General features: G+C 44.4%; 1 protein-coding gene across 3 annotated transcripts in view; it reads left to right on the forward strand.

Annotated features, from left to right (window-relative positions):
* Nucleotides 1-20359, forward strand: part of PAN2 (poly(A) specific ribonuclease subunit PAN2) — a 1642407-nt gene that overhangs the window by 1409647 nt on the left and 212401 nt on the right. The window lies entirely within an intron of this gene.

Consider the following 20359-nt stretch of genomic DNA (forward strand, 5'->3'; position numbering starts at 1 on the left):
TGCGCTTAGTGTGTACCCGTGCAGTTTTCTGGTTTGATCACCTCATTTTAGTCTGGCTACATAAGTGATGTTTCCACAAGATAGCAGTCGTACTGGACATCAAGATGGTAGAGTGTTGGCCTTTGTCTTGAAAAATGACTACCACATGAGAATTCCTTGGTGTTTTACTTTGTAGGGCTAGTGGGAAAAAGCTTCATGTTAAGAGAGCACCTGATGGGTCACGGTCCACGGTAGGACTAGGACGGAAAATAGGCCTGGGCACCAATTTAAAGTGACCCCCCTCTATTTGAAGATTGGCTAGTAAAAAAAGAAGCAGCCCGTGTTTGGAGTGCCCCCACTATTTCTCTAGTATTCCACCCATGTGTGTGGGGCACCCTCACCAAAGGCATGAATACTGTAGGATGCTGGCTCTTTATACAGTGGAACAAAAAGAGGTGCACTGTGTAAAATCGTCCAGGCAAGCCCTAATCAGTTTACAGAGGCACAAATGACACCCCAAATGCTCTTTTGTGGTAGTGTAGGTGAGCAGTTGGACATATCAAAGGGTAGTGCTAAGCATTTATTGCACACACATAGGCAGTGAGTGAGACACACACAGTGAATGAAGAAATTCAACACAAATGTATAAAAATAACACATAGGTTAATATGAATTTACATACCAAGATCATCAGAATAAGGCAAGAACTTTTCAAGTTAAACTTTTTTACAGTTTTCAAAAGTTGAAACAACAGTTTTTTTTAGTGGTAATGTTATCCTATTGGGGAAAAACATGTACTGCATTTGGGCACTTAAAAGCGACTTACAGGACTGTTCTCTGGCACTTAAGATGTGTATGGGGCAGAGTCCAAGGCCACACATACAGGTCACCTCAGGATGGTTTGAGGCGTCCGGTTGCAGACATGTCACGGTGTTGGGTGTCCTATTCACTTCAAAGGGGATCGGTCCAGTCAAAAAGAGGCTGCAAGCCGGGCCTGGGGAACTAGTCTGAGTGAATCCACAGGGGGGCTCGGCCCTTGAGATGCTCGGGCACGTAGGGAAACCCTTGGTCTTCTCCGTTAGGCTGTGATACTCTGGTGCAGTGGTCTTTTGACATGAGGTTTGGTGCTGGAGTCACAAACAGTTGGAGGGGGCCTGCAGAAAGAAGCTGCAGGCGGCGAATGGAAGTCCAGTTTGGGTAACCCCAAGGGTGGGTTTAACTCCTGTGGACCTTGGACTCTGGCTGTGAAGTGTGGGTGCAGAAGTACTTTGAGGTGTCGCGTGGCAGTGGTCAATGACTCACTTCTATGTCTTTATTCTGCAGAAAAGTGACAAACAGGGCAACTGGGCATCTCTCTATCTGGGTCTCACGGTCCCTGAAGTCCCTCGACGTGCAGGTCGGTTTTCTTCTCCCTTGGTGTCCCGATTGGATACATCAAACCTTGGTTGCTGCAAGGCGTCCAGTACGCTAGGTATTGGTGTTGTGTAGCTCCAGTCAGTCCTGGTGTCCTCACACTTGGAGGGAGGACAGATCTGACCTGTAAGACCACAGCTATTTCTACCTGGGCGACTGCTGCGTAGGTAGTCCCAGTGGGCGACAGTTCGGTGTACCAGTAGTTGCTTCTTTTGGAACTTGCGGCTGCAGGGGAGTAGCTCCTACTTCAAGGGAGTTTCTTTGACAATTGGTGAAGCACTGGCAGCCCTCCGGTTTTCTTGGAGTCTGCACAGCGACAGGGCGAGTCTGTTCATCCACGAGGGTCGGGCTGGCAGGGTTGGTGCCAAGTCAGTTGCACTCCTCAGTTCCCGGGTCAGCAGTATTCTTTGTCCACTCCTTCTTTTATGTCTGTTGAAATCTCAAGTTCTGGTATCAGTGGGTCCCCTACAGAACTTAATTTAGGGGTGTTTAGGGGAGGGAGGGGTAGTAGCCAATGGGTTACTTACCGCTGGAGTCACTACACTCCGTAGATGACCACTTCCTTTGGTGAGAAGGCATCACCCTGTCCCAGAATTCCTAGTTTCACCACACACAAGATAGTGTATTTCTAATTTCTTATTCACTTCAGGCTGTTCACCCTAGTCTGGCCAGCCTGGCAGTGCAACACGCCTCCTTCATAGCTAATTTTCAGCAAAAAGCACAAGACATTGAGAAAAATATACTTATTGCAGTTTAAGCAAACAAGGGAACAAAAAATAGGTTGAGCTAAACTTGCAAGAAACAGTGGCCTCAGTGTGTGTATGTTGAAGACTGTTAACCACGGACCTGTTAAAGAGGGCAATAAAGGCCCTTGGGTTAGGCTGGAATAGATTTGTAAAGGAGGGGGGCTTTTTAGGAGCACAGAGCAAGCATTTTGGTCTGAGACGGATATAACTAGCTCAGTGGGTCTTAGATAGGGGAATCAATTCCAATTCTCCCCCGCTCTATCTGGCTGATGCAAACCTAGATATATATTTTTCTCCACAATATCCCTCCTTTTTGATAGCAATACCATATACCATTGTAAGAAAAAAAAAATATATATATATATGTTCGAGGCATATGAGCTGCAGATAACACACTGTGCATAGATCGTTATTCAGTGTTGGGCCTGGATGTTTGCACTTGTTTTTGTCTTGGAAAAGTCTTTGAAAATCACAAGATAGGTGACTCCTTCTTTGGATCATAGTACGCATGGGCATCGGCTCCATCTTCAGCTTGTTTTATTCCGCCATCAGGCTTTTATGTGTTTATCGCGCTCCATTTGGGTGCTGTTACTGATACAATTTTCGACTGGCAGTCCTTCACCCTTTCTCCGGTATTGTTTTGATCGCGATCACTAGTCATCGCGCATCTCTTCAACTTTAAAGTCCTCGATTCCGGTAGTCGGCGAAGGCCTTCGGACCTACCTAGGCCATTACATCTCGCTCATGGAAAGGACTCCTTTTAAAAAGTGTCCTCAATGTGGATCTAAGTTTCCAATCACAGACCTTTTATGAGGTGTGTAACCTCTGCCTTTCACCGGAGCACGAGGACAGAGACTGTCCAGCTTGTGCCTCTTTCCGCTCCAAGAAAACCATTCGCGCTCGTCGAGCTCGAAGAAGCATGGCTCGCTCGTCGACATCCATCCCCGACGACATCTTGCAGGAGGGTGTCGATGTGCCGGAGCTTGTCGAAGAAGAAGCCAATGACTCCTATGTCGAAGACATCACTCCTGGGCAGCGAGTCGTAAGTAGTGAAGTCGACCCCCTCCCTCCACCACTGAAAAAGGCTTTGGTAACACCTTCACCTTCTGGCCTAGGTGCACACCGAGACAAAACTTCTCACGCCCCGCCTTCGAGCCCGGCAAAGAAGTCCACAAACAAGCCTTTAGGTCACTCGGGATCGAGTCAGCCTGCCGTCGGTGCCGAAAGCCAAACCCCCGCACCCAAAAAGAAACCATCCTCCTCTTCCGTGCTGAGCACTGCCTCCACATCGACGCACTGTGCAAATAAACCTACTAGCACCGACCCCTCGACTCAGAAAAAGTCATCGGAACCGGGTAAAAAGCCACAGATGCTCAACCGTCGGAGCCGAAAAAACGCTCAGAACCGAAAAAATCAACCAGTACCGCAGGCTCCTTCAGAGACTAAAAAATCTCACGCTTCCCAGCCAAAAGAGCATAAATCCACCCCAGATTTGGTGCCGTGCAAGCCTTCAGAACCGAAAAAAACGGCGCCAAAAGACCAGCCTCAACCAGAAGAGTTTTTTAAACCGGGTCCAACCCAAAAAACTCTGGTAAAAGACTCAAAAACAGGTCAACTGATTCTCAGCTCCAAAAAGAGACCAATGGACATGCCTCTACCGGCTCCACCTCCACCAAAGAAGAGAGAAATTGCAACATCCCCTCTCAGAATTCCTTCACTACCTCCGCCTCCACCTTGCCCTCCACAACACTCCACAACACCATCTCCACTCCCCCTCACCATCTCCTCCACCAGTTTGATGATGATACCTCTGATGATGGGGGGCAGGGTGCAGATGACAAACCACTAGGGAATCCTAGTCCGCCTTACACCCCAGACCCATGGGACGATTCTAATACACCAAATGTCCCTAATGTACCACAAGATGAAATCTATTCCTCTAGACCTTCCCCTCCAGAGGACACCATAGGTTTTACCCAGCTCGTTCATAGAGCTGCACAATACCACGGGGTAGATTTACATACAGACCCTGTGGAGGAGAATTTCTTAATGGACACATTCAATACATCCCAAAGGTCCAGTTCTGTTCTCCCTATGTTAAAAGGGGTAATCAAACTGGCACCTGAGGTGTTCAAAGATCCTGTTAGGGCTAGGGTTATTAACCCCAGGATAGAGAAAAAACCCTGTTTACATCAAGGGACAAATACTATTGGATACTTTAGTAGTCTCCAACGCCAGAAAGAGGGCCAACTCGCAAACGTCAGGGGATGCTCCACCTCCCGACAGAGAATCAAAATTCTTGGACTCTTCTGGTAAACGTACAGCATCACAAGCAACCAATATACCACGAATCGTCAACACACAGGCTTTGTTGGCTAGGTACGATAGAGCACACTGTGACGAGCTAGAGCCCCTATTGCAACACCTTCCTGACTAATACAAACCCAAGGCCAACGACCTCATACAGGAGGGTAAACTCATAACAAAACTCCTCCATTCGTTGCGCTCTAGACGTAGCAGACGAATATATGATGTCAGACCGCAGACAAACATCCCGCATACCATCATCCTGCAAATATAATACCGCAAGTACCATTAGTCAGCAAAATAAGAGAACGAAAACTTTTAAAACGAATATGCCTTTAGCACGCATGCCATTACAACGAAAAGGCATGCATGTTAAAGATATACTTGTTGTAAAAGTTCTAAAGGTAAGTAAGAGTACCCTATCCTACCCTACCCTACCCTACACTACACTCTAATGTAGTACCCCTGCACCACCCACCCTTGACACACAGTCCTTTTCCAACATTTACACTACCCAGCACGACCCCCCAACACTACCATAAATCACTTTACTTCCCTAAACAAACACTACAACACTACCTTAATACACTACCTCCAGCATGACCCTACACAAACACTACAATACTACCCTAAACCACTACACCCCAGCATGACCCTACACTACACAAACACTACAACACAACCCTAAACCACTACAGCCCAGCATGACCCTACACTACACAAACACTACAACACTACCCTAAACCCTAAAACACTACCCCCAGCATGACCCTACACTACACAAACACTACCCTAAACCCTAAAACACTACCCCAGCATGACCCTACACTACAACACTACCCTAAACCCTATAACACTTCCCCCAGCATGACCCTACACTACAACACTACCCTTCCCCCTAAAACACTACCCAGCATAATCCTACACTACACAAACCCTACAACACTACCCTAAAACACTACCCCCAGCATGACCCTACACTACACAAACACTACAGCACTACCCTAAACCCTAAAACACTACCCCCAGCATGACCCTACACTACACAAACACTACCCTAAACCCTAAAACACTACCCCCAGCATGACCCTACACTACGCAAACACTACAACACTACCCTAAACCCTAAAACACTACCCCAGCATGACCCTACACTACGCAAACACTACAACACTACCCTAAATCCTAACACACTACCCCCAGCTCAGAGCTAAAAAAATCTGGAAAATGGTACTAGTCCTGTAGGTCTAGTACCTTGAAAAATCTCCTCGACCTAACAGTAACCTACTTGACCTCCGTCTCTGAAAGCAGAGCAAATGTGACAAGATAACAAGATTTAAAGGCATCTTTATTGCTCGTTTGCTTTGTGAGCAATAAAAAGGCCTTTAAATCTTGTTATCTTGTCACATTTGCTCCGTTTTTAAAGACAGAGGACAAAAGTTAGTATGTTTTCCTACTCACCAGAAAGGGCGAGTAGGACCTAAAAATAGCTCGACCTCATTAAATTTACCTCGCAAATGCGAGTGGTCTAGTGGATTTGTCGAGCCCTGCCAGCATGACCCTACACTACGCAAACACTACAACACTACCCTAAACCCTAAAACACTACCCCCAGCATGACCCTACACTACGCAAACACTACAACACTACCCTAAACCCTATAACACTTCCCCCAGCACGACCCTACACTAAACAACCACCACAACTCTACACTACACTAACACAACACTACACTACACAATCACTAACCCAGCACGACGAAAAAATGAACCCAAACCCACTTACCTCTCTCGTCATCGTGGTTTTCACAACGCAAATGCATTTACCATACATGCCTTTACAACGTAATTCGTTGTAAAGGCATGCGTGATAAATGCACATGCGTTTTGAAAAAATGCGGGAGGATGGTATGCGAGGTCAATGACCTTGCGGGAAAATGGTATGCGGCCTGAAAGTCCGCGGGATAAAAAATGCGGGATAATGGCTGCAAACCGTAGCAGACACCACCTCCAGAGCTATTAACACGAGTCCTTCTACGTAGACATACATGGCTACGCATTTCTGGTTTCAAACCAGAAGTGCAAACTACAATACTTAACCAGCCATTTGATCAGCAACACCTATTTGGCCCTGCCATGGATTCATCTCTAGAAAAGATGAAAAAAGACACCAACACAGCTAAATCAATAGGAGCCTTGCAATCGAAGACCTTATTCACCAGAGGTTATCAAAGAGGAGGCTACAGAGGCAATAATAACAAAGGTAAAGGCAAAACCAACAATACGCGCTCCGCCTCCACCCCTACCCAATGACTTCCCTCCGCTCCCCCTGGACCATTCCACTCCGGTCGGGGAAAGATTGCTATAATTCCCACTTATCTGGAACAACATCACTACAGACAGGTGGGTGACAAATCGTTCAATCAGGTTATTGTCTAGAACTCACCTCTATCCCTCCAAACATACCACTCAGACAGCGCCCAATGTCACCACAACATTTAACACTGCTAAAGCAAGAGGTACTTTCCCTCCTACAAAAACATGCAATAGAACCAGTTCCCCTGTGGTATAATTGGGGGTCTCTGGTTGGCACAGGTAGGTACTTGTGACAAGCAGGGACCCTATCCTCTAGTCAGGGCAAGGGAATTACCCTCTTAAAATAACCCCTGCTCACCCTCTAGGCGGTGTGGCGCGAGCAGTCAAGGCTAGTTCAGAGGTGACGTAAGTTAAGCATTTGTGACCACGTACAGTTACCCAGTGACAACACTACAAATGGACACCACACAAGGTTTTGTATCAAAAATAAGGTATACTTTATAGAAAGGTACCACAAGACCAATAAACGACAAAAAGAATCCACAGTACTATCAAGTTTCAAGAGTTCTGGTTAAAAAGGTGTAAATCACAGTTCTTTGCGAGTCGGTAGCCTTGTCCGGCTACAGCGTGTTGAAAGAACAGAGAGTCTTAACAAATCCAGCGGCTGTCCGGGCCCACTCAACTGTCAACAGACTCAAACACAGTACCTTTTCCTTGGGGCGGTTGGCACGGGTGTGCGAGCCGGTTCCGGGGATCGTCGCGGTGTACAAAAAGAAAGCGTTGCAGGACACGGTGTCCCTTCCGTCGCGGTGCAGGCTACGGCTCGTGGACGGTGTCGGTGAGCTCAGAGCTTGGGTTGTTCGGGGCGGACGTTGCTCGTTGCGGTGCTTCCAGCTTTACGGTGCGGCGTTCGAGCCGGAGTTCGGGAGCTGTACAAAAGGGGTGGTGATGGACGGAGCATTTGAATCAATCAATCAAACACTCACACCCAGTCAAAAGATCTGGGTTTAATCCATCACCGTTCTTTAGCCCACTCTGCCACCCCAGTTCAGACATGGCTATATGCAAATCAGTCTGACCCTGTGCCTCATGGGAACAGTCCAGCCCGAACTGCCAAGCCATGCCTTTCCTGGACTGGATACAAGCTTCCGAGGACCGGTTTCTGGCATTCCAGCCGTCTTCAGCCCGGCTTGCTTGAATCCAGTGGCAAAGTGAGCAAGGGACTCACGTCTGAGCAGACTGATTGCATATAGCCATGTCTGAAATGGGGTGGCTGAGTGGGCTAAAGAATGGTGATGGATTAAACCCAGATCAGTTGACTGGGGGTGAGTGTTTGATTTGCTCAAGCGCTCCGTCCATCATCCCCCTTTTGTATCGCAGAGTTCGGGAGCTGGCGTCGGTCAGTCCAGGTGCGAGTCGGGCGGTGCGTCGTGAAGTGTGCGAGACGGGACCCGGTGCGGTCACAGGACTCGATGTCAGCAGCAGTGACGCGTCGGTCAGACCAGTTCGAGTCGGTGTAGCGAGGCGTTGCACGTTGCGGTATCCTTCCAGTCGCGGTGCAGGCTACGGCTCGTTGACGGCGTCGGTGAGCGCAGAGCTTGCAATGTTCGAGGCGGACGTTGCTCAGTGCGGTGCCAAAAGGACACCAGGCCGGTCGTGAGAGTCGGTCACAGCTCCCTGCCTCTGTAGCCACTTGTTTCCAGCAGCAATTCACAAAGGCTGGTGAAGTCCACTGGTCCTGGGACTTCGGTCAGGGGGCAAGCTCTCTTCCAAGCCCTTGGAGATCTTTTGCACAAGTTGAACATAAAGGTAAAGTCCACAAAGTCTTTCTTCCTCTCTAGGCAGCCAGGCAACCACTGCAGGCCAATCCCTCAAGCAGCACTTCAGCTTGGGAATAGTCTCTCCTCAGTTTCTTCAGGTTCCTTCTCCTCAGCAGAGGTTTCTTCTTGTCAGTTCCAGGAGTAATCTAATTTCATGGGCTCAGGGTCCCAATACTTATACCCCAAAATCCTTTGTTCTCTGAGGGGAGAGGGGCCTGTGCCCAGTTCAAGCCAGTTCTGAAGCACTCTGTTTACCAGACTTCTCCTTTCCTTTCACAGCACAGGGCAGGCACATCAGATGCCCCACAGGATGTGTAGCCAGCATTGTGGAAGGCAAGTGCAGTCCAGGTGCACTTTGTTGACAGTCTTCCTTCTCTTCTTTCAGTGTGCAGGGCAGAGACATCAGACGCACCACAGGGGGTGGAGCCAGCACTATGGGGGGCGGGCACAGTCCTATTCAGGTCCCAGGTGCGACTCCTCCCTCCCATCTAGATGCAGATCTCCCTATTCACCACCGGGCAGCCCCAGCCTGTCTCCTGAAATTCCCAGTCCTGTCACACACAAACCCAGACAAGGAATACACAACCTCGCAGAGGCAGGCTCAAATGGTTAGGCAAGCAAATACCAACTTTCAAAAAGTGGTATTTGCAAACACAGAATATTAAAATAAACTTTCCTAAAAGATGTATTTTTTTATTCTGAGTCCAGGCATACTAAACTCAAATTTCTACCATGTTATTTGAGTCTGTTAGGATTATAAAGTGTAATAATTCTAACAGCCCATTCTGGCCTATGGAGAACAAGTAGCCTTGCAATAGTGAAAAATGAAAATGGCTGTAATTCACTATTAAGACATGCCACACACATCAGGGCTTGCCCCACCTTATACTTGCAATGCACCCATCCCTTGGGCCTACCATAGGGGTGACTAATATGAAGAAAAGGGAAGGTTTAGGGACTGGCAAGTGGATGCACTTGCCCAGTCAGCATGGCAGTACCAGACTGCACGTAGGCTCTGCAATGGCAGACCTTAGACACGTTTTACAAGGCCGCTTCTGTGGGTGGCACAACCAGTGCTGCAAGCCCACTAGCGACATTTGGATTTACACGCCCTGGGCACACTCAGTGCACTGTACTAGGGTCTGACAAGTAAACCCAATAGTCAATCATGGAATCACTAATCAATACATACATTATTTTACAGTAGGGGACCGCATATGCACTTTAGCAGTGTTGAGCAGTGGTTAAGTGCCCAGAGTCATAAAATAGCCAACAACAGGTCAGAAAAAATATAGGAGGAAGGCAAAAAGTTCAGGGATGACCCTGCAAAAAGGGCCAAGTCAAACACCCTGCATCAACAAAACGCAGGGGTTTACTCCCTGTACTTCCTCATTCCCAAGAAGGACGGTTCTCTGAGACCCATTTTGGACCTCAGACCACTAAACCTATACATACAATCAGACCATTTTTCACATGGTCACACTTCAACTGGTCCTTCCTCTTCTCACACAAGGAGATTTCCTTGCCACTCTAGATCTCAAGGACGCCTACTTCCATATTCCCATTCATACCTCTCACAGGAAATATCTCCAGTTTGTAGTGGACAGTCAGCATTACCAATTCAAGGTACTCCCATTCGGAGTCACCACAGCGTCAAATAAGTCACAAAGTGAGGGGCCCCCCGGGGTATGATAAAAGGCAGATCGGCGGGGGAAAAAACAGTCAAATTACATAAAAGAGGAAGTAGATCTGCCCGTATTTGATCAAATATCGGCTCAATTAGAGTCCGGAATTTTCAATAGTCACCCATTTAGTCACTCACCAATTGGTCAAGGCCAGATACAGTTTGGACAGAGGCAATTTAATAGAAAAAGTGTCATTTTTATTCTTATTCACTTCATAAATCTTTATATATAGCACAATTATACATGGTCATTTTTTAGACAATTCTCATGATAATAAGATAAAAACATATATATACACAACCCATCATACCTTCCAGCATTCAGACTTCGACAATTTCAAACATCGCACCCAATCATGCTCAAACAAAACTCATTCATACATTCTGCTCAGATGAGATTAAAGACAATTTGCTCTGAGATCATCCTGAATATTCATCTCAGCCATAGGCCGGGGATAGATGGAAAAATGTTCAGGGTAGATAGTTTCAACGCCGACCACTAAACCTATACATACAATCAAACCATTTTTCACATGGTCACACTTCAACTGGTCCTTCCTCTTCTCACACAAGGAGATTTCCTTGCCACTCTAGATCTCAAGGACGCCTACTTCCATATTCCCATTCATACCTCTCACAGGAAATATCTCCAGTTTGTAGTGGACAGTCAGCATTACCAATTCAAGGTACTCCCATTCGGAGTCACCACAGCGCTCAGAGTCTTCACCAAATGTCTGGTGGTGGTTGAAGCTCACCTAAAAAGACAGCAAATTCACGTACTCCCCTTCCTAGAAAACTGGCTCATACAAGCTAAGTCATACAGCCAGTGTGTACATCACACTTACGCTACAATCCAACTACTCCACAACTTAGGGTTTACCATAAACCATGCAAAGTCCCACCGACAACCATCCCACATACAACAGTACCTCGGTGCCACAATAAACACCTCAAAAGCACTTGCATATCCCAGTCCACCCAGGATAGCAAGCATACAAAGCCTCATAACAAAATTTCCACCGCAACACTCTCTTCCAGATCGAGTTTTCATGCAGTTGATAGGGATGATGGCCTCTTGCATACTTATAGTACCTCACGCAAGACTCCAAATGTGTCCTCTACAGGAATGCTTAGCACGTCCGTGGAACCAGGCTCAAGGTCAGCTGACAGATCTGGTGTTGGTGGACGGCCGCACGCATCGTTCTCTGCAATGGTGGAACACCTAAAACCTTTCCAAGGGGCGACAGTTCATCGAGCGGGTTCCGCAGATTGTGCTAAGAGCGGACACATTGCTCTCCGACTGGAGAGCTCTCCTATTACATCACACCATGCGGGGCAGGTGGACGCCTCAACAAAGCTTACTCCACATCAATCACCTGGAGTTACTAGCCATATTTCTGTCATTAAAGTCATTCCATTAACAGATATCAGGCAACGCTATCCTAGTCCGCACCGGCAACATGACCGCAATGTACTACATACAGAAATAAGGCAGGACACACTCCCTACAGCTCTCTCAACTAGCACAAAGCATATGGAGATGGGCTATTCCCCAGAACATTTTTCGCCTAGCCCCACACGTTCCAGGAGTCCAGAACAACATAGCAGATCTGTTAAGTCGTCAGTCGCAACAGATTCACGAGTGGGTACTTCATCCGCAAGTTCTTCAACCGTTTTTCCACATGTGGGGACAACCAGAGATAGATCTCTTCGCCACACACGAAAACGCCAAATGCCCAAGCTTCGCCACACCCACTGTCCAAAGGCAATGCGATATGGATGACTTGGTCAGGCAGATTTGCGTATGCTTTTCCGCCTCTCCCTCTCATTCCACTGGTGGTGCGCAAACTGCAGCAAACACCCACTGAATCTCACCTAGTTGTTCCAACATGAGCCAGACACCTGTGGTACACCACATTACTGGAACTATCTGTAGTCCCGCACCAAAAACTACACCTCTCCCCACGCCTCTTGACCCAGAACTGTGGAGGGATCAGACACCCGGACCCAGCTGAGCTCAACCTAGCGATCTGGCTCCTGAGGTCTTAGAGTTTGGTTACATAACCCTCCCCCTGACTGTATGAATGTTATCAGAGAAGCTAGACGCCCCACAACTAGAGCCAAGTGGAAAAGATTTGTGATATACTGTCACAACAACACCATCAATCCTCTAGATGTGTCTATCCAACAAATCATAGGTTAATCAAAGGAATAATTCCTCCCAGGGTACCACCCTCACCTGTGTGGAACTTAAACATTGTTCTCACAAGACTAATGGGCCCTCCATTTGAACCTCTGCACAATGCGAGTTACAATTTCTAACATGGAAAGTCGCTTCCTGGTGGCCATTACTTCCCTTAGAAGAGTCAGTGAGTTACAAGCACTCGCTATTCAAGAACCATTTTTACAACTCATCATAACAAAGTGGTTCTCAATACCAATCCAAAATTCCTCCCTAAGGTTATTTCTCCCTTTCACCTCAATTAGTCTGTGGAGTTGCCAGTATTCTTCTCCGAATCACAAACAGTCGCAGAAAGAGCTCTCCATACTCTGGATGTAAAAAGAGCACTCCTTTATTACATTGAAAGAACAAAACCATTTCACAAAACAACTTTTCGGGTCCTTCTCACCACCACATATAGGCAACCCCATATCAAAATCTGGAATTGCAAGGTGGATTGTCAAATGCATACAAATGTTCTATCGCAAAGCAAAACATACATGATCTATTTCCCCTAAAGCCCACTCCAACCGAAAGATAGGGGCTTCAATGGCATTTTTAGGGAACATTCCCTTAGATGACATCTGTAAAACAGCTACATGGTCTACACCGCACACATTCACAAAGCACTATTGTGTAGATGTGCAAACAAAACAACAAGCTAGTGTGGGCCAGGCTATACTCAAAACTCTATTTCAAACTACTGCAACAGATACTGGTGGTCGCCGCTAAGGAGAGGTACTGCTGTACAATCTATGCACATTGTGTGATCTGCAGCTCATATGCCTCGAACGGAAAATGCTACTTACCAGTATGCATCTGTTCTTGGCATGTAGAGCTGCCGATCCACACACGCCCACCCACCTCCCCGGTTACCTTTATCTGTTCCAGTATTATCTTATTTATATACTGCATACATGGGCATCTTCATTTCCCTGCTGGCGAAAAACAATCTGAAGATGGAGCCGATGCCCATGCGCACTATGATCCAAAGGAGGAGTCACCTATCATGTGACTTCCAAAGACTTTTCCAAGACAAAAACAAGTGCAAACATCCAGACCCAACACCAGATGGCGATCTATGCACAGTGTGTGGATCTGCAGCTCTACATGCCAAAAACAGATGCATACTGATAAGTAGCATTTTCCATTTTTTTGTAAACAATGAGTTTCCAACCATACCTACCTTTTATTTTATTCCTAAAGTACACAAAGACGTAACGCCAATTTCAGGACGTCCGATCATATCGGTTAGAAAAAGTTTATTCAAGAAAACGTCCCGATACGTTGACCACTACTACCAAGACTTTGTTGTTAAACTTCCAAGCTATATTTGTGATACTACTGATTTCCTTAATAAGTTAACATCCCAATCATGGTCAAATGAATTTCTGTTTCTAACTATGGTCATTACTGCATTATACACCAGTATGGACCACACAGATGGTCTTAGGGCTGTCTTAACATTATTTGGGGGGGTCGCAGACTAGATATGTACAAACATAACAAAATGATCTTAAAAATGATTTATTGGTGCCTGCACAATAATATATTTATGTTTGACAATACATTGTTTCAGCAACTCAGGGGTGTGGGTATGGGGGCTTGCTTCTCCCCCAGTTACTCATGTTTGCATGTGGGATGGTGGGAGGAGCTGGACCTCATTGTGGAGCACCTTGAGGATTGGCTTAATCATCTGATACAATGGTGGAGATATATTGACGATGTGTTTGTGATTTGCCGTGGCATCAAGTCTCAGGCTGAAGCATTTGTGGCCAAAATCAACTCAAACAGGTTAAATCTAGAGTTCACAGCACACATCGACACTACAACCACCAATTTTCTGGATCGGCAGGTGTATGTAGCCAATGGTAAGATCGAGAAATGCCTTTTTTTAGCAAGCTGACAGCAGGCAACTCTGTATTGCATGCGAGTAGCTTTCTCCCCAAACACCTGATAAGCAGTATTCCTTACGGTGAATTCCTTAGAATCCGTAGAGCTTGTAGCTCCGAAAGTGATTAATTCAAGTACCAACAAGAAGCAAAACTCAGATTCAAATTAAGGAGGTATACGATAAAAACTTTGGAAAAAGCAATAACCAGAGCTAATAGTAAGTAAAGAGTAGTCCTGCTTGATCCCAGAGCTACAACTGTTATGTCAAATTTCGCACTACTTGCGCAGAAGCAGCAAATAATGATACCACAGTAAGGCTTATTACAACATACAGTAAGCAAGGTAACAACCTCAGAACCATAATTAATCAGAAATGGCTGATAATCCTCACTAATGCCACACTTAGGCAAATGCTACCTGACAGACCAGTGTTCACATTCGGCAGAGCGCCATCTATGTGGAATGAATTGGTGAAAAACAGTCCAGAGATAGACAACAAATCTAGCTGGTTAACACCTAGGCATGGTGTTTTTTAAGTGCAGCACATATAGTGCCTGTACATTTGTTATCAATACCTCCTCATACTGCACAGCATTCTCTTCAAAAGCTATTAATCTAAAAGGACATTACACGTGCAGAACTGAGTATGCAGTATATGTCCTGCAAGGCAGTTGTGGTCTACGCTACGTGTGGAGCACAAAATTACAGGTGAATGCCAGAATATTGCAACACCTGCGCGCTATCGTTCACTCCGACCCCACATGTACGGTAGCTCGTCATTTTAAATCCACACATCATAACATGCATTCAATACTTTATTATAGAAGCTGTGCAGACAACCAAAAGAGGAGGAGATCGAGAAAAGGCACTGAGACAACTAGAATCTAGATTTCTTTTAGAACTCGATATTAAAACCCCGATGGGTTTGAATACTGGCGATGATTTGCCATTTTTTAATGATATTAATCTGTCTCAGTTGACTATCATTAAGACACTATCATTATAGTCAAACACCAATCAAGAAATATATGCTGTTCATGCATGCATTGTGGGTTTTGCATGTGCATTATCGCACAGAATTGTATAATAAGACTGGGTCCCTTTTACATTAAAGAAGTGTAATGGGTGTGTGTGTGTGTGTATATATATATATATATATATATATATATATATATATATATATATATATATATATATATATACATATATATATTCCTCAAGCTGTATCTGTTCAATGTACATATGCAGATTAGTTAGATAGCACCCTATGGTAAGAATGTGTTATACTGGGTAACTTTTCACAATAGCACTTTAGAATTTATGGCATTTTAAATTCACATTGCACTTTATACACAAATGCACTTTCACTATTAGAAAATAAGGCTTTTTAAGAGAACACTAAGATTACACATTTTAGACATTAGTGTTTCTTGGCACATGATATGGCATTGTAAAAGAGTGTTGATACTTGTTTTGTAGGGTAACATGCACTAGGGCCAGTAGAGTAATAACAGATATTAAGTTAAATTTAATGATTTGATGCTTGCCATGTCTGCAATCATCTTTAAAGTTTGTCAGTGTTTGTACAGCAATTGTATTAAACTTGAATTACAACTTTGCACAATGTGTAGAGATAATAGATACTCATATATTTGATGAAATGTTAGTTTACCGTATTATGAATATTTGCAATATTTTTATATTTTAAATCTCTTTGAATATTTGTTAATGCTGATCTACAATTTTAAAATATTTTATATTTTCTAGTACAAATTCCCAAAAGTTCAAGCATTTTCAAGAGTTATATATCAAATGCTATAAGTGCTCTTTTTTAGCCGTTGTCATTTTAAAGTACACTCGAAGCCCGAGTTTTAGAAAAACAATGAGCACGCTCTGTATTTATACAGAAATGAGGTGACCTAATCATATGGATCAAGTATTTATAAGAGTTTTAAGCTGGCTAAATCAGACCATAGAGTATGTACAAATATGTATTTATGGATAGGCATCAATATGCCAAAGCTGTATGTCTTTATTTTGTTTAGTTTCTCATAACGATGTGAAAGCACAAGTTTTTCTTAACTTGCATTTCTTTTGCAATGAAACGAGGGATGTTCTGTCACTTTAAATACTGCATCATAATGTAGCGCGATCATGTGATCAAGGCTACAGGAAGCGGCCAAAACACGTAATGGGCAACACGCTGTACAGAAAAAATAAACTCTAAATATTTAGCACCGCAATCCATGTAGTCCGTTCCTGTTTGTATGCGAAGTGCGCACTGAGGAACTTAATGAACAGACAAAAATGATTTTATCTATGATCAATCTGTGTCTTGAGAACAATATTTTCCTGTTTGCCAATCAACTGTTCCAGCAAGTCAGGGGTGTGGATATGGGGGCCTGTTTCTCTCCCAGTTATGCTTGCCTGCATATGGGCTACTGGGAGGAACAGGTCCTCATACCCAGATTTTCCAGCATCGACTTCTAAAGTGATAAAATGGATGCGTTACATTGATGACCTCTTTATAATGTGGGACGGTTCGCAATGTGAGGCTGAACAGTTTATTGCAAGTTTGAATGACAATAACTTGAATCTTTCATTTACCAGTCACATTAGTGCCACCTCCATTTGCTTTTTAGATGTTGAAATATACATTCACAACTGCAAATTGGAGACTAGACTCTTTTGCAAACCTACAGCAGGTAATACTGTGCTGCATGCCGACAGTCACCACCCAGCCCATCTCATACGCAGTATCCGATATGGAGAAATGATCCGTATTAGGAGGATATGTAGCACAGATAGAGAGTGTAGAGAGGCACAACTGGCATGTAAAAACAGATTTCTGAGAAGAGGTTACAAAACTGACATCATAGACATGGCCATGAATAGAGCGAATTCTCAAGACAGAATACAGCTGCTGGCTAACAATACATCTAGCAAGAGGAACCTAGATAGTGTTGAAAACAATGAGACTAGGCTTATTTTTACCTATAGCAGCCAGCATCGAACCATCCAGAGCATAGTGAAACGCAATTGGGCTCTCATCACCAGTGACCCGGTCTTGGGGAAACGGGTCACAGGCGCTCCAAGAATAACTTATAAAAGAGCCAGAACTATATAAAACTGTTTGGTTTCTAGCAGTCCAGAGGTCAGAACCACGGGCTCGTGGTTAAACAGCAGCAAAGGCTTCCTCAGATGCTCGGTCTGTAAGGCCTGCAAGAATGGAGTCAGCAGAACAGAATATATGACCCCCTTCAGTAGCAGGCCCGTCAGCATCAAACACAAGTTGACATGCAGGACGGAGTACGCAGTGTACGTGTTGGAATGTCCCTGTGGTCTGCGGTACATGGGAAGTACTAGACCACAGGTGTACAAACGAATACTCCAACACCTCAGGGCCATCATAAACGGAGACACTGCGTACCCAGTCGCACGTCATTTCGAGGAATGCCATAACAAAAACTATGCTGAACTCAGGTATTACGTAATTGATACAGTCCCCCCACAGAGGAGAGGTGGGGACCGTGAATCTCTGTTAGGCAAGTTAGAGACCAGGCATATAATTCTTTTAGACACGAAGACTCCAAACAGTCTTAACGCGAGTGAGGACTGTTTTACATATTTATGAGTCTCTAATATGAATTGGCCTTTCACACTGCACATATAATTCAGCTGCTTCAACAACTTTTTCCCATTAGGGTTAATTTTTAACTATGTATCAGGATATAGCACTCTGACACTTTCATTTTTTAGAATTGGGTTGCACTGATTTCATGCCATGATTATTTGCGATTTAGCACATCCAATTTTGCACACCAACAGGTGGATTGACCAATGCCCACTTGGGCTTTATTACCTGGTGTTCCCTTTGTTTACTCAAGTGAACACGGAGGTCTTATCTAACAGGAGACACAATTTTACTTGTTCATTCTAAGATTAATTTTTGTAGATCCTAGTTATTTATTGGTTTTAACAGGATTTTACACAGTTTTTTCTCTTAGTAATGCAATTATGTAGTAATGTGTGCGTAAAGGGTTTTAACTGCAATGTTTCAAATAGTTATATTTTAACATATTTATTTATTGATATGTTTTATATTTATTCTCAATTGCTGCTAGTGATGTTATTAGTCACTCAACCCTTAGACTTCTGATTCATTGACATTATTTGAATCAAGTTACTGTGGATGGTAAATCTTTCTTCCTTTTGTAAATAGTATGACAGTATGTCTTCTATGTTACCTATTATGGCATGTTGCACTTTAAGTATAAATGAGCACTCTGCCCTTTGTAAGTTGTCATGTGATCAAGGCCTCTTCAGTCTGGAACGCGTAATGGCGGCATGGTGTTGAGCACAAATAAATGAATAACGCACCAGTTCTGGGTCTCGCTTCGTCTTTGATGCCAATTGTCCAAAAAGATGTTCCTCCACCACACACACATATATATATATATGTGATCAAGTCCGGGAGCACCAGGACGAAACGCGTCATGTCTGCATAGAGAAATAAAAAGAAGCACTTTATTCCTACCTGCCGTGTGGTCCGTGTCCTGACTTCTGGTCGTCCTGGTGGCGGTTGAGTCGGGAGTTCGTGAAGCACATATATATATATCTATATCTATATCTATATCTCCGCTTCCAAACACCAGCCAGATGCACACGTGAGCGGGTGCACACAGAACGGGGGTGTGCCCGTAAAAATAATCCAAGCTCCAAACATCCAAGGATCCTTACTCCATAAAGAATGTAGCACTCACAGGGGGTAGTTCCAACGACGATTTATTACGGGAACTTCACAGCAACGACGCGTTTCGCCATAGGGCTTTGTCAAATTGTGCAGAGAGCCGAGGCGCCCGTCTGCCTTAAAAGACGTCATACATTTCATCAAATGCAAAGAAGGACTATGATACAAATCTGAAAAGGAGACCGCCATCTTATCACGGAGTGATTAACTAAATAGATATCACAAAAGCGATTCAGGTATCGATACCCAGAATAGTTTGCATGACTAAATACAACTATACGTATATGAAATAACGATTATAATAAATAAAATAATCATAGCGCCCAAAATGGGCTAATGCAGTCCAAGTAATTGCACAGGATACTCATCACGCCCGTAATGGGCATGTCTAAGACAAAGTCGTCATATCAGAAGTATCAATCTCGCCCAGGATGGGCAAATCAGAAATCACATATTCAAAATTACATTTCATATATAAATAAAATGACATCAATTCATTTAAAATTCTTACATAACAATCATATTATCATCCGGGATGGTCACACAGGGAAGAAAATTAAAGGTACAGTCAATGAATGTGCTGATTACAGAAAATATATGTCACATAAGGCGATGACAACTGCCCTCAGCCTAAATGTACTGATAACTCTTCATGCATGTTGAGACCGTTGGGATTTTTACTTTGTAAATCTATAATGTACCTGGATTCCAACCGTCTTAGTTTTAAAAGGCGGTCACCCCCCCTGATGTTAGCCGGTACACTATCAAGGCAAACATAGGATAACAGGTCCCTGTTACTTCTATGCATCCTTTCAAAATGCCTTGCGACAGGGTAGGATTCGTCTTTTTTGGCAATGGCACGCATATGCTCTAAGATTCTCAGCTTAACTGCGTTGGTAGTGCTGCCAATGTAATTCAAACCACACGGGCAGGTAAGGCAGTAAATAGCATAAGGGCGTAGAACATGTCAGAAATTTCATGATCCGTTTACGATTCGCCAACCCAGGTATCTTATATGTAAGTGTCCGCTTGCTATATTTGCAAGCCTTACAGCGGCCACATGGATAAAAACCATTGAGGACAGGCAATTTAGAGGTTCTCTCTGGTGCTTGGAAATGGCTGGAGACCAAGTGATCCCTAAGTGATCTGGCCTTCCTAAAGGTGACTAAGGGATTAGTAGGTAAATCAGCCTTGATAACATTATCGGACAATAAAATATTCCAGTTTTTCT

Source organism: Lissotriton helveticus, chromosome 1_1, assembly GCF_964261635.1.
Source record: "Lissotriton helveticus chromosome 1_1, aLisHel1.1, whole genome shotgun sequence".
NCBI lineage: Eukaryota > Metazoa > Chordata > Amphibia > Caudata > Salamandridae > Lissotriton > Lissotriton helveticus.